General features: G+C 38.3%; 1 protein-coding gene across 2 annotated transcripts in view; it reads right to left on the bottom strand.

The window, feature by feature from the left end:
* The window catches only part of PLXNB2 (plexin B2), a gene marked incomplete in the record, with an annotated part of 627,297 nt that overhangs the window by 416,201 nt on the left and 196,214 nt on the right, over positions 1-14,882 (bottom strand). Inside the window, 1 exon segment of one of the 2 annotated variants that reach the window (XM_053716645.1) lies at positions 7,331-7,729. 2 annotated transcript variants of the gene reach the window in all.

Genomic DNA, 14,882 nt, shown 5'->3' on the forward strand with positions numbered 1-14,882 from the left:
TATTTGCTGAAAAGTCTTCTGAGGCTATTGTTAGTGTTCATTGCTTTAAAGCAGCGCTGCAAAAGAGATTGTTTTTTTCCCTCATATTTCTAACGCTTAAAACAGGCTATGCAGCACTAAACAATCAAAATGCACAGAAGTTTTATCAGAATTGGATAATTTGGGTCTTGCACACAAAATGGATTATAGAACGCCTTCTTCCTCAGAGAAGCAATTTAAAGGACCGTTAACCCCTTAAGTGCTAACGAGGGCTCTGAGCCGTCACAGAGTTTCCCACTCTAGCGCTAACGATGGCTCAGAGCCGTCACTAGCACTCTCCCGCCTTGAGGGAGATCTGGGGGCTCCCACCCGCTCCTACCCTGGCGATCGGGCCTGCATAGTGACAGGCATAGCCGGGGTTTCACGTTATGCACGGTGACATCACGCACGATGACGTCACCGTGCAACTTTATTAAAAATTCACAATGTTAAGTATAGAAGCAGGGGACATGCTGCTTAGAAGCCTGTATCTCAGGCATCTAAGCAGCTATAGACCCCCAAGACCCACCGTTGGAAAGGTAATCACCTAACCATTCCAACAGTGTAAGTCTTGGGGATCTGAAACAAAAAATTCAGTTAAAAAATAAATATTTAAAAAAAAAAAAAATATAGAAAAGCTTAGCACCCAGGTGGAAAAGTGCTTAGCACTCAAAGGGTTAAAGGGATACGGTTAATAATGCATCATTGGAGCACACTTTCTCTTTCAGTTTTGAGTAGAAGAATATTTGTAATATGCATATCCCTTTAAAGGGATACTGAACCCAAATTTTTTTCTTTTATGATTCAGATAGAGCACACAATTTTTAGTAACTTTCTATTTTACTCCTATTATCATTTTTTCTTTGTTCTCTTTGTATCTTTATTTGAAAAAGCAGAAATGTAAGCTAACAAGCTGGCCCATCTTTGGTTCAGCACCTGGGTAGCGCTTGCTGATTAATGCCTAAATGTAGCAAGCGCTACCCAGGGTTCTGAACCAAAAATGGCCCGACTCCTTTATGGGTAAGTGTACAGTGTATCAACTTGTTACACAAATTATCATTTTTTATGTTAACATTATGCAATTTTTTTGTGCTTTGGATTGCTTAAAGGGATACTGAACCCATTTTTTATTGCATGATTCAGATAGAGCAGGCAATTTTAAGCAACTTTCCAATTTACAACTATTAACAATTTTTCTTTGGTATCTTTATTTGAAAAGCAGAAATGTAAGCTTACGAGCCGTCCCATCTTTGGTTCAGCACCTGGGTAGCACTTGCCGATTGGTGGCTAAATAGGCGTAAATTAGAAAGCTGCTTAAAGTGATGGTAAATTTTCAACAATGAGTGCCCGGTTTTTAAAAAAATACTTTTAAAAACAGCGGCACTTTCATTGATGAAAGTTTACAGTGCACCGGATTTGTAGAAATACTTACCTTTTACTTCTCCAAAACCGGATCGCCGATCCCAGCCTCAGTTCCTCTGTACTGACGTCAGAAATGACAAAACCGGCTTCCTCCAATCATGGCTTTACCCCCAGAGCGTCCATCTCGTGATGCCCGGCTGTGATTGGAGGAAGCCGGTTTCGTCATTGCTGTGTTTGTACAGCAGGAAGATGAAGGCGGGGGGATCGGCGATCCAGTTTTGGAGAAGTAAAAGGTAAGTATTTCTACAAATCCGGTGCAATGTAAACTTTCATCAGTGAAAGTGCCACTGCTTTTAAAAGTATTTTTTAAAAACTGGGCACTCATTGTTGAAAATTGGCATTCACTTTAAAATTGAATGCTCTATCTGAATCATGAAAGAAAAAAAAATGGGTTCAGTATCCCTTTAAAGTGATGGTAAATCTGAGCGTTAAACAAACATTAGGATTTACCATCAGAAAAAATAAAGTGGATTTTAAAAGACCACTCAATGCAGTAGAATTGCATAATTAACAAGTGCATAATAAAAAGACAATGATTTAATTACGGCTTACTAGCCATATCAGACACACTATATTTTTATAAACTTGTAAATACCAATTAAAATTAATTCCCCAAATAAAAGAATGAAACATAAGAGATTTTCATCCGCTGACTTTGATCACAAAAGTTTAGACATCATAGGATTAAATTCAACCAAATAATAAAATAAGCAAAACAATGAATGGTCGACGATATAACCATTCACTAAAGATGTGTTTCGATTATATACATACATAAAAATAAAAATACTAGTTTTTTTATGAAACACTAGTTGTTTTATGAACATGGTTGTTCATTTTATAGCAGTTGCATCCAAAAAACCTCTGTGTATTACCATCCACAGTTGGGGGTCACTACATTTTAGTTATTAATTTCATTACACTATAAGATTGAGTGTATCATACAAAATCGAATGTTGAATTAATAGAACACGATCTATATATTACAATATTGGTAATCGCCTTTTTCTATACACCATTCAAAAAACCAATTTTAGTTGGGTATACTCTTCACTTACACATATACACATACACATCACTGCATTTGTTTGTTTAAAATAACATTTCTAATTTAGATATAACACACATCACACCTTTTACATACACTTACACATACATCAGCTCTTTTTATGTTATGTTATTATTATTATTGTTTCAGAATAAGACTAAAGCAAAACACTCCTGAAGTGATTAAACATGAGTCATTCAGTCAGTGGTTGTTTTACAATTTTAAATTTCAATTTAACTCATGGTTGATACGAAGATAAACTCGGTCCAAACAAAATCATATACTATTTATCTTTCATTTAGATATGCGAATCACACATTTTATTGCAAATGTTTATGGAGGCTTACTCCAACACTTCAGTGTTAATTGTAGCAAATTGTGATGAGACCTTTTAAATTGTCCTAATTTGTTAGAAATTGTTTTACTTTTTATTTATCTTTCATTTAGATATGCGAATCACACACTATATTGCAAATGTTTATGTAGGTTGACTCCAACACATTAGCGATAATTGTAGCAGATTGTGATGAGACCCTTTAAACTGTTGTAGAAATTGTTTTATTTTCATTCATTTATACTTATGGGTTTTTTAGGATTTATAATGCAAAGGTTAATGATGTTTACAGGTGACCAAGCCTAATTAGCACAAATGGGATACAGAGTATCCATCTTCAGCCCATTGGTTGTTGCTGAAAACTATGACAACTTCCGTTTTTAATTGTATATAAGATTGTTATTTTAAGAAATTTGTATCCATTGTTTGTATGCCTGATGAAAAGACCGGTGTAGGTCTAGAAACGCGTAGCAGTTTGTATGGAATAAAATTCATTTATTTTATATACGGAAGTTGTCCTCTGTTCTCTTTCGAGCCTTCCTGGTTAAGGTGTCAAAGTGTTCGATCTACTGCAGTGCTTCCTCCCTGACAAAGGTTTGAAATTGTCTGATCCACCACAGTGTCTGACTCGCTAGCTGCATAGACGCACACCAATCAAGTGAACGCTGAGTACCAGCTGTGTACAACCTGCCGGAGGCCACCCAGTGTGCTAACCACTGAAAGTGTTAGCCTGCCTGTCAGCACCGGTTACAATACGGTGCATCGTTCTCCGGTAAGCGACGATAATAATTACCCATTTGGACTTTCAGCCAACAATATCACGCAATGTGGCGCCCTCTTTTTTATTTCTAATGATTTAACACCTACTCTGAATTTTCAAAAAGCAGTAGATTTTTTTCTGACAAATTTATTTTTTCTCCCATTTTTCGGCCCCTTGCATCATGTGACAAACTTCAGCCAATCGCAGACTAGTATAAGTATTTCCTGTGAGTTTGTGCACATGCCCAGTAGGGTCTTGTTCCACAGAAAGTGTGTATATAACAAGACAGAGCAAAACTTGATAATGGAAGTAAATTGGAAAGTGTCTTAAAACTGCAATCTTTTTCTGAATCATAAAAGTTTATTTTGACTTGACTGTCCCTTTAAAGGGATAGAAAAGTCAAAATTAAACTTGTATGATTCAGATACAGCAAGTAATTGTAAGACACTTTTAAATTCACTTCTATTTTCAAATGTGCTTTGTTCTATTGGTATCCTTTGTTGAAAACAAATCATACACTAGTAGGAGCTGCTGCTGATTGGTGCCTGCACACATTTGTCTTTTATGATTGGCTAACTAAATGTGTTGATCTAGCTGCCAGTAGTGCAATGCTGTTCCTTCAGCAAAGAATAACAATAGAATAAGGCAAATTTGATAATAGAAGTAAATTGGAAAGTTGTTTAAAATTGTATGTTCTATATTAATAATAGGGAGAAAATGGGGGTTTCCTATCCCTTTAAGTGATTAGATATTTTTAAAAAAAAAAGGGCGATAACCTCACCCTGAATGTGCGGTTGCACATCGATAAACTCAGCTGCTCCGGTCACCCATGGCACTGCGCGCTTCTAACAATGAGGTGACACTTGCACCTCTAAACCAATAGCCGTGCATGCATACAGAACACTGTCAGTTCTGTATATAAATAATAAGAATATTGCAAAGCATTGCCTCCTCCCAACTGCTGGATAATGCCACCTGGCTGGAAAAAGTAAATCGGTGTTCTCTTACTTCTCTCATAACTTACTCTACACGCTGAGCCCAATAAAGGTTAACTTTTACGTCTTCTCTGACAACGGCTATTAAAATAAAAAAAAAGCCTCTGAATAATGCCCTGTCTCTGGTAGCCAAAGGATTAAGATGGGAATCCCTATTTTGCACAATATATTTATTACACACAGTTCTTGAGGTATATGAACAAACATTACAAAATGAAGAGAAGCAAGAAATAAGAAATCACTTTATGAATAAAACACCAATAGGTCGACAGGTGACAAATACACAGTTTCAGGTCAAACATGTAAATTATTTAATATTGTTTCTACAATGCTGATAAAATACTGGCAATAGTAGTTAGCATCATTTATTCTGTAGCATAACAAGAACTATCCCCACTAGTCCAAAAGGTAAAGGGCATTCTACTCCAAAAATAAAATATGTGTTTAAATAAATCCTCTTCTCTTAGTTTGTGTTTACCAACAGATATAGTTGAGGTTGGAGCATACACTTGTAGGAAACCCTTGATTCGCTTGATGGCTTTTACTTTATAGCCAATACCATCAGAGCACGACAGGTGAATGAATCTATGTGCTTAACATCTTAGCACAGGTTAAAGACAATGAGCGCAATTAATAATTAAAATGCTCTAAACTAGTGTTTCTCAATTCCAGTCGTTGGGACCCTTAAAAGAGACATGAAACCCACATTTCATTATTTCATTGTTCAAAGTTTCCAATTTACTTTTATCTAATTTGCTTTGTTCTCTTGGTATCCTTTGATGAAAAGGATACCTAGGTAAGCTCAGGAGCAGCAATGCACGACTGGGAGCTAGCTGCTGATTGGTAGTTGCACATATATGCCTCTTCTCATTGGCACACTGGATGTGTTTACCTAGCTCCCAGTAGTGCATTGCTGCTCCTTCAACAAAGGATACCAAGAGGATTAAGCTAATTTGATAACATAAGTAAATTGCCAAGTTGTTTAGACTTGTTGCTAAATCAATAAAATAAAAACATTGAGTTTCATGTCCCTTTAACAGGCCAGTTTTTCATATTTTAATCAGAGCACAGGTGAAATAATCAGCTGAGTGAGCGTGGGTAACTAACCATGGTTACTGATCAGTTGATTATTGTCACCTGTGCTCTTGGTTCTGATATCATGAAAATGTGCCCTGTTAGGGGTTCCAGAGGACAGGAATTGAGAAACACGGCTCTAAACAAAAGAAAGAGTGGAGAGTGCATACTCACAATATACACCATGTATCATATTGCAGGGACTAACAAAACTATTTCAAATGTAGAAGCCCATCTGATTATTAAGGCTCAAGCCTTTCAACATTACATAAAAATATCATGTTACAAAGATATATTACAGTGACCAAATCAAATCAGTCTGTATTCTCTAAATGACAACTACACAGAGAAACTGAAACATATGGCACAAGGAGTGGCTTTGTACAAGGTCCATATCCTGGATGAACCTGTAGAGTACACACCTTGTGCTCATGGAAAGGTGAATTTACACCAATAACTCGGCATGTGTGCTTTGTCACTTTTGTACATAATCACTTAGCTTTCATGTGAAATAATATGTAACGGTAATGCATGGTGTTCTCCGCAGGACCTATTTAATGGGCACACCACCCGACTGATTTTACTGACCACCCGGTTGAGTTTACAGACCACCCAGCTAAAATTTAAGCCAATATTAGGCAATTTTTCAATGCCTGATGCACAAATTAGAATGTCATCAATTTATATTAATTTGTACTTTGATTCAGATAAAACATGCAATTTTAAATAACTTTCCAATTAGCTATTATCAAATTTGCTTCAGTATATTATGTTAGGAAGCATACCAGCATAAAGGCACTACTGGGATACTACCAATGAAAATCCTATCCTTCTCTGCTGGGATGTGACCAATTAGAGCTAGATTAAAACAAATCTTTGCACTGACCTATGCAATTGCTGCATAACATGGCTGAATCAAAACTAAAAAATGCCAAAGATTAAAAAAACAGACAAACATAAAAACAAGGTATCACCCTAGCTTAAACATGTATGGGACATTTATTTTTTAGTCCAATGTTCCTTTAATATTCACTTGTAACTACATTCCAAAGTCTTCCAATCCCCATAGTTCTATTGTGAAAAGCATTGTGGGCGAGCAGCAAGACATCACTGGGAGTGTCCCTGGCACCATAATACAGAACTTTACATAACTGTCACTAGGTTGTCGCACACCGTTTATCACACTCACTAACAAGCCCATTTTACTCTACTGATGGGAACAGCCTGTCAATCATCTGGGTGGTTACAATAAAGGATCAATACGTGGCAAATCGATGGTTACTAGAAAACAAAAGCTTGTGTCATCCATAGTGCTAGGCACGAAACAATCCAGGAAAATCCCTAAATCTGACTCCTGCTGCACAAACTGCAGGCGCAGCTCTTCTTGCTAACACTGCTGTCGTTATAAAGAGCATTTCACAACAGTTTGGATAAATAGAAAGACAGTTCAATCATTTCCCTGGGCTTCCCACTCCATAGTCCATACTGTCTACCCTCTATAAGCGTGAAGCCATAACCTCCCCGCCCCCCAAAAAAGTAAACAGCCTTCACGATTTATCCCCAGGAAACTGAGACCAAAAGAAAAAGGCTGCGAGTAGACCAATACATTCTGCTAGAAAACAGGGAAACCACATTTATTATTGTTTAAGTCCTACTCACAAACACACGGCACAACTTACCTTCTGCCTCTGTGTCCATCAGCAAATCCCAGGGAGTGAGAGCAAAAAGCAGAACAATGAAACCGAAAGACAAAACCTCGTTATGAGTTTTCTATCAGCAGCTTTAACCTTCCTTTTCTTTTAGAGGAAAAAGGGAAAAAAAAGTTACCGGAGAGGAGGGGGCTGGCTGCTGCAGAATACCAGCCTCACAATGTGAAACAGATGTGTCACAACAAGTTTTGGGTGGAGATTTCGCTCTGTCTCTCTTTTGCCTCAGAGTCAGAATGCTAAGCTAATGACGGCTGATACACAGCACAAGCTGGAGCAGACTGCAGGAAAGACTTTCACACTTCCAGGCTTCAATTCTACTGGGAGCCAATAAGAAACAAAACAACTGGATGAGTAAGACAGGTTATTAACCTATTCACGCTGAAAGCAAATAACTCGCAGTTTCATTTTCAAAGTCTACATGACAAACAGCCAGCAGCAACAGGCATATAGTCTGCACCCTAGTCTGACTAGATCTATACAATTGTATGCCAAAAATGACTAATTAAAGGGACAGTATACTGTAAAATAGTTTTCCCTTAATGTGTTTCCAATTACTTTAGTTACCAACTGTAGAGTATAAAACGTATAAGAATTTGCTTTTTAAGGTTTATTTATGCATATGAACTGGCTGATTTTGTGTTTTGAAGCCACAACCTAATACAATGGGTTGAGATTATAGGTATAAATCAGATATCATTACTTTATCACATTGTGTACATATACATGCTTCTTTATCTTATATCTGTCTATAAACCAAAGACCAATACTTGGAGAGAACAATGGAAAATTATAATTGTATTATTACCTTATATCTTCTATACCCCACTGGGAGTGTAATTTTATCTGCTGGCTGTGTTTACACAGCTTATCTATAGCTTGTACCTAAGGCCAAAAGCTTTCAAAATAGGTGGGGATACTATGGGGTAAAGCAACTAGTTAAAATGCAAATATAAGGGCAAAGGTAATACTTGTAAACAATTTAATACGCCCCAGCAGGTAAAGTGGATAATTGGGAACAAATTAAAGGGGAGAGCATTTTTGAATAAACTGTCCATTTAAGGCACTAAGAGAACACATACACACAAATATATATATATATATATACACATACATACATACATACATACATTGGGGGTAAAGTCTAATATTGGGTAATCCTAGCATTACCCCGGTAAAATGGACATTACCCAATCGGTTGTAGGTAAAGCCGGATATATGATCAAAAAAATCACCTCAGAGTGCGGAGTCACTGCATAAAACATATACAGTATGTAATGCACTGTAATTCCCCTATCTTCACTATCTTTTTTTGCCTCTGCCTGGTGGGGTTCAAGGGCAACGAAAGTTCCCCTTGTAAACCTCATTTCCCAAGGTTCACTTGGGGTGGATGCCAGAGGATCGGTGGGGCGCCCCCTCTCAAACCCCCCAGGCGGAGCACAAAAAAAAAGGTGTAGATTGGGGAATTACAGTACATCAAGCTTTTCCTAGTATTACCCAGATATCTGCATTTACCGGTAACACACGCACATATACTGTATGTATGTATGTATGTATGTATATATATATATATACATACACACATATATACACACATATATACACACACACACACATATATATATATATATACACACATATATACACACACACACACACATCATACATACATACACACACACACATATACATACTGCTGCACTTATGGTTGTGCAGATTTATTAAAGTTAATGTCATTCGTTTAGGCCAAGAGTTCAGATTCATATTGTATGCAGCTGACATCTTTGCCTATGCCAGCTTTTATTAGTAAGCATGCTCTGTGGATACACCATACCTACCAATCGGGGTCAGTGTGTGTAGGGCACTATAATGCCACTAGGTTCAAGTGAGGTGAACATTCTTTGACTCTAGAATGAGTAATTGCTGCTTATGGAAACATGATTCTCCCAATCATCCAAAAATATGGATATATTATATACAAGCATGGGCCCATGAATTTATCCAGATAAACACATACTTGATAAAGGCCACTCAGGCTGAAACGCGTAAATTTGCTTACAAACATATTTGGTGTAAGTATTTAGGGATGCAGGACAGGTGCATTGGTCACTTGGTATAATACAAGTGAACTACATGTGTCTAATTCCTGTTGAAGCACTCCTATTCATCCTATAATATACACCGCTTTGATTGTTCGATCATTGATTCACCCATAGTGAGCTCAACGGGAGCCAGAATATATCCATCTAGCCCGTTGTGGCTCTCACTATACTTTCGAAGTTTGGATCCACTTTCCACGACATCTGCAAAAACTTAAACCAAAATTTTCAGTCTGTGAAAGACTTCCTCTGATTGGTCGGATGCAGGGCATGTGACTTACAATTCCTATCAACCGGACCACAGAGCTTGAGCTACCGTTCAATCTCACTGAGCACACACACATTTATTTGCTGTGAACAGCAGAGGGACTCTGTCCACCAACAAAGACATTCACTGAAACGTACCTCGCTCGCAAATGCCATTACTCGCTGATAATCTGTGAACATTTTCTAGAGCTTTATAACGCTCCTGTGATTATAAAGTGAAGTCTGTATTGGTCTTTTAATTACCCATTATATCTTTATGTGTTCTACTTGTACACGCACTTTTTGAAATATTGTGCCTTTTTATTTTGTTATATTGTGCCTTTTTATTATCATTATTTGTATCAATTTGATGCCAGTGTTCTATCAGATTCTGCTCCTTTGTCAGAATCTGATCCCTCTGAGTGTGCATGCTCTGTATGACATAATGTGTAGAATGCGATTATGTCAATCAGCAACATGCGCACTCAGAGGGAGCAGATTCTGACAAGGAAGTTGTGTCGGATCTTGCTGCCGTGCTACAAGATGTTATGAGACCTCCTAAAGTGATTTATCTCATTTCTGATTTTAACTATATAACTTGGGGTGGATGCCAGAGGGTCGGCGGGGCATCCCCTTCAAGCCCCTAAAAAATAGTGTAGTTGGGAAATTACAGTACATCAGGCTTTCCCCACAGCGGCTTGAGTAATGTCTTGACACGATGAGTCCACGGATCATCTAATTACTATTGGGGATCAATACCCAAGCTAGAGTACACATATGGTAAGGGAGGGACAAGACAGGGAACCTAAACAGAAGGCACCACTGCTTGAAGAACCTTTACGACCTATAGCACCCTCCGGTCACAGGAAGTGAAGGGGAAAATGGCGCGCAACAGCAAACTGCTGCCTGTTAGCCCCGCCCATTGTGGGCGTCTAAAAAATTAACCTCCCAGTCGGCATATTTTAAAGTCAAGCCGCCGGGAGACGTGAAACCACATCAAAATGATCCTTAATTAACCTCCTCAGCCCCAGTGCCTGCCATAACAATACTGCCTTTATATGTTCCCCCAAATATATAGGAGAAATTTGTGTGTTCCTTAGTGAATAAAGTGCCCACTTTTTCCTGTGTTTTCCAAGAAAAAATAAAGTCATCTCTTACCTCATAAATCTGCCAGGCAGCAAGGCAGCTCACAAGGTTTGAGAGGACTTCTCCCTCACATGTACCTGTGGAAAAATAGATAAAGACGGAGTAATCTTACTCAGGCTTTCAGTATTAGGGCACCATTAACTACATGGGAGGCGCAATGAGAATTATGTCCCACAAGTTCCCATTGCTTGAAAGCCACCACTGCTCTACTGAAGAGACTGATATGGACTACGGCCACACCCTAGGACAAAGCAGCACAATCTTGCACTACTTAAAAAATAATAAAATCTTGATTGAAGAATCTTTTCTAAAACCTAACTTTACCACTTCCTTGCTCTAACACAGGCAAAGAGAATGACTGGGGTTGGAGGGAAGGTAGGTGATATTTAACAGCTTTGCTGTGGTGCTCTTTGCCGCCTCCTGCTGGACAGGAGTAATATTCCCAATAGTAATTAGATGATCCATGGACTCATGTCAAGAAAGAAACAGGGGCACTTTCATTCATCAAAGTTTAGAAGGCAGCCGTTTTGATAAAAAACTTACCTTTGTTTTTTTCACAGCCAGAACAGCTTCCTCCACCCGGAGATCCTCTCTTCACACGTCATCAATGACTAATCCAGCTTCCTCCAATCACAGCATGGCCTCAGGCAATGACTACCCTGGGGGGAAAGCCGTGATTGGAGGAAGCTGGATTAGTCATTGCCGATTTGTGGGATAAAAAAAGCTGCTCTGGCTGTGCAAAGAAGAGGTAAGTTTTTAATCAAAACGGATGCTTTGTAAACTTTGATGAATGAAAGTGTCCCTGTTTTTAATAGTATTTTTAAAAAATGGGCGTTCATTCATCAAAGTTTACCTTCACTTTAAATATCATGTCATTCGTATGTTGATGCTATAGGCCAAGTATACAAAGAGTTCAGATTCATATTGTATGCAGCCGACTTCTCTGCCTATGCCAGCTCTTATTAGTAAGCATGCTCTGTGGATACAGCATACCTACCAATCAGGGTCAGTGTGTGTAGAGCACCATAATGCCACTAGGTTCAAGTGTGGTGAACATTCTTTGACTATAGAATGAGCAATTGCTGTTTATATGTGGCACATATGGAAACATGAATCTCCCTATCATCCAAAACTATATGGGTATTTTATATATAAACATGGGCCCATGAATATAAACACGAATACTTGCTCTTGTAGATATGCCTTAATATGAGGTACATTTTTTTTTGTCTGTTTAGTTTGGCATTGATAGCCACGTATTCACATTCATGGACTATCACACAGACACGTGCCCACACTCACAGTGTACAGCAACTGGTAAACACACACTTTTATAACAAGTCTCCTTTCCTGTCCCTTCAAATATCCAGTAATCATTGTGTTTGGATAATACAGTTGAGCAGTCAGCGTATTTCACACAATCCGGAAACCTATACAATTCAGTTAAAAGTGTCAGACATTCAGGAAATTTGTCAGATACATATTCTTATCTTTCCTTTTGGCTTTGCATTGTTTACATGTAGCATTCAAACATTTTTTTATTTGGGGTAAAACAAAAAAACAACAACTTTTTTTGGCAGCAATATTGGAATTAAAGGAAATATCTGCTTAGAATGAAATATGCATTACCTGTTGACTGTCTTAACGAGACATTAAACTCAAACTGAATTCCTAATAAAATGTTTAAAGGACCATAATAGTTGAGAAATGACACGCTCTAATTTGATAAAGCATGTCATTTTAAGACTATAGAACCCAGCACTGCTGTGTGTTTAAAGGGACATGAAACCCACATTTTATCTTTCATGATTTAGAAAGAGAATGCAATTTTAAACATCTTTCTAATTTACTTCTATTATCTCATTTGCTTTATTCTCTTGATATTCTTTGCTGAAAAGCATATCTAGATATGCTCAGTAGCTGCTGATTGGATGCTGCACATAGAAGCCTTGTGTGATTGGCTCACTCATGTGCATTGCTTTTTCTTTAACTAAAGGGACAGTTTACTCAAAAATTTTCTCCCCTTTAATTTCTTCCCAATGATCCACTTTACCTGCTGGAGTGTATTAAATTGTTTACAAGTAGCTCCTTTACCGTTATATTGGCATTTGAAATAGTTGATTTAGCATGTGGTATCCCCACCTATTCTAAAAGTTTGTGGCCGCAGGTCCAAGCTATAGATAAGCTTTGTAAACACAGCCAGCAGAAGAAATTACACTCCTAGTGGGATATAGCAGAGATAAGGTAATAAAATGTTGATTTTCCATTGTTCTCTCCAAGTACTGGTGATTGTTTTATTGACAGATATAAGATAAAGAAGCAGGTATAAGTACACAATGTGATACAGTAATAAGATCATATTATACTTACAAGCTCAACCCATTTTATTAGGTTGTGGCTTCAAAACACAAAATCAGAGCATTAATATACACAAATAAACCTTAAAAAACATAATTTATGCTTACCTGATAAATTCCTTTCTTCTGTTGTGTGATCAGTCCACGGGTCATCATTACTTCTGGGATATTATCTGCTCCCCTACAGGAAGTGCAAGAGGATTCACCCAGCAGAGTTGCTATATAGCTCCTCCCCTCTACGTCACCTCCAGTCATTCGACCAAAGACCAACGAGAAAGGAGAAGCCAAGGGTGTAGTGGTGACTGAATTATAATTTAAAAAATATGTACCTGCCTTAAAAAACAGGGCGGGCCGTGGACTGATCACACAACAGAAGAAAGGAATTTATCAGGTAAGCATAAATTATGTTTTCTTCTGTTATGTGTGATCAGTCCACGGGTCATCATTACTTCTGGGATACCAATACCAAAGCAAAAGTACACGGATGACGGGAGGGATAGGCAGGCTCATTATACAGAAGGAACCACTGCCTGAAGAACCTTTCTCCCAAAAATAGCCTCCGAAGAAGCAAAAGTGTCAAATTTGTAAAATTTGGAAAAAGTATGAAGCGAAGACCAAGTTGCAGCCTTGCAAATCTGTTCAACAGAGGCCTCATTCTTAAAGGCCCAAGTGGAAGCCACAGCTCTAGTGGAGTGACCTGTAATTCTTTCAGGAGGCTGCTGTCCAGCAGTCTCATAGGCTAAACGTATTATGCTACGAAGCCAAAAAGAGAGAGAGGTAGCAGAAGCTTTTTGACCTCTCCTCTGTCCAGAATAAACGACAAACAGGGAAGAAGTTTGGCGAAAATCTTTAGTTGCCTGCAAGTAGAACTTGAGGGCACGAACTACATCCAGATTGTGTAGAAGACGTTCCTTCTTTGAAGAAGGATTTGGACACAAGGAGGGAACAACAATCTCTTGATTGATATTCCTGTTAGAGACAACCTTAGGTAAGAACCCAGGTTTAGTACGCAGAACTACCTTGTCTGAGTGAAAGATCAGGTAAGGAGAATCACAATGAAGGGCTGATAACTCAGAGACTCTTCGAGCCGAGGAAATAGCCATTAAAAATAGAACTTTCCAAGATAACAATCTTATATCAATGGAATGAAGGGGTTCAAACGGAACACCCTGTAAAACGTTAAGAACTAAGTTTAAACTCCATGGCGGAGCAACAGTTTTAAACACAGGCTTGATCCTAGCTAAAGCCTGACAAAAGGCCTGGATGTCTGAATTTTCTGACAGACGCCTGTGTAACAAGATGGACAGAGCTGAGATCTGTCCCTTTAATGAGCTAGCCGATAAACCCTTTTCTAAACCTTCTTGTAGAAAAGACAATATCCTAGGAATCCTAACCTTACTCCAGGAGTAATCTTTGGATTCACACCAGTATAGGTATTTACGCCATATTTTATGGTAAATCTTTCTGGTAACAGGCTTCCTAGCCTGTATCAGGGTATCAATAACCGACTCAGAAAACCCACGTTTTGATAAAATCAAGCGTTCAATTTCCAAGCAGTCAGCTTCAGAGAAGTTAGACTTTGATGTTTGAATGGACCCTGAATCAGAAGGTCCTGTCTTAGAGGTAGAGACCACGGCGGACAGGATGACATGTCCACTAGATCTGCATACCAAGTCC

Source organism: Bombina bombina, chromosome 6, assembly GCF_027579735.1.
Source record: "Bombina bombina isolate aBomBom1 chromosome 6, aBomBom1.pri, whole genome shotgun sequence".
In the NCBI taxonomy this organism is placed as follows: domain Eukaryota; kingdom Metazoa; phylum Chordata; class Amphibia; order Anura; family Bombinatoridae; genus Bombina; species Bombina bombina.